Source organism: Nicotiana attenuata, unplaced genomic scaffold (assembly GCF_001879085.1).
Source record: "Nicotiana attenuata strain UT unplaced genomic scaffold, NIATTr2, whole genome shotgun sequence".
NCBI classification, from domain to species: domain Eukaryota; kingdom Viridiplantae; phylum Streptophyta; class Magnoliopsida; order Solanales; family Solanaceae; genus Nicotiana; species Nicotiana attenuata.
In genome coordinates, this window is record NW_017670237.1 from 2,653,504 (window position 1) to 2,655,155 (window position 1,652).

Here is a 1,652-nt window from a genome sequence, read left to right on the forward strand (position 1 = left end):
AAATTTAAGTTGACTTCGGTCAACATTTTGGGTAAACGGACCCGGGCCCATGATTTGACGGTCCCGGAGGGTCTGTAGAAAAATATGGGACTTGGGCGTATGCCCGAAATTGAATTCCGAGGTCCCAAGCTAGAGAAATGAATTTTTTGAAGAAAATTGTTTAACTAAAATTTTAAGATTTTTTGGAAATTTAAATGTGTTTGAATTTGATGGTATCGGACCCGTATTTTGGTTTCGGAGCCCGGTACATGTCTTGTATGGTATTTAAGTTGTGCCTGTAAAATTTGGTAAGAAACGGACTTCATATGACGTGAATCGGACCCTCAGTTGTGAAATTTGAAACTTAAGAGTTCTTGAGATTTTTCTTTGATTTTGATGCTAAACTCGTAGTTCGAGGCATCATTTTGGCGATTTGATCGCGCGAGCAAGTCCGTATGATATATTTAGGTTAGTATGCATGTTTGGTTTGGAGCCTCGAGGGCTCGGGTGAGTTTTGGATAGGCCACGGGATGTTTTTACACTTCGAAAAGTTGCAGGTTTTGCTGTTGCAGGTGCATAGTGATTTTGTTATTCGCGTTCGCGTTGCTTCAATCGCAAACGCGTAAGGAAAATTTCCTAGGGTGTCATTTTGTTCTTCGCGAACGCAGAGCTCAGGACGCTTTGGAAGGGTTACTATTCGCGAACGCGATCTGGCCCACACGAACGCATAGGGTTAGTGGACCTGGGGGAGGGAGTTCGATTTAGTCTACGCAAATGCAGCCCTTAGACCGCGAACGCGAAGGCCTGAGGAGCTAAAGCTCCGCGAACGCGGGCCATACAACGCAAACGCGAAGGCCATCTGGGCCTGACCCACCGCGAACGCGGCAGGCCCATCGCGAATGCGATGAAGGCCTACCCAGTGTTTTTAAAACAGATTTCAAAATGGGCAGAACCCATTTTCTTCATATTTTCGAACTCCCAAGACCTAGAGGCGATTTTCTTCACACAAATTCATCCCCAAAGTGTTGGTAATCAATTCTAAACTTTACTCTTTCAATTACTCAATGTTTTTCATCACTTTTTAACCAAGAATCAAGAGTTTTCATGGTAGAAATTAGGGATTTGGGTAGAGTTATGGATTTTTGAATAATTGGAATTTAGACCTCGTTTTGGGTTGGATTTTGAAACTAATTACATATTCGGGCTCGTGGGTGAATGGGTGATCGGGTTTTGGTCCGAACCTCGAGTTTTGACCAAGCAACCCGGGGTCGATTTTTGACTTTTTGGGGAAAATGATAGAAAACCTATAATTTAGCATTTGGATTGAATTCTTTAGCATTAATTGATGTTGTTAAATTAATTTGGGTTAGATACAAGTAATTTGGAGGCGAATTCTAAAGGAAAAGCGGTGTTTGAGGCTTGAGTTGGCCGTGGAAGTTCGAGGTAAGTGTTTGGTCTAACCTTAGCTTGAGGGAATAGGTATTTTGCCTTATTTTGCTACGTGCTAGTGTAGTGTACGACGTATAGGTATGGTGACGAGTATCTATACATCGGTGTCAAGCATGCCCGTGAGTCTTAAATTGTGATCGTTGTGTTTCTTAATAAGTACTGCGTATGCCTAAATTGTTGATTATCCATGTTGAGTAAGATTTATGATTTTCTTCTTGGTATTT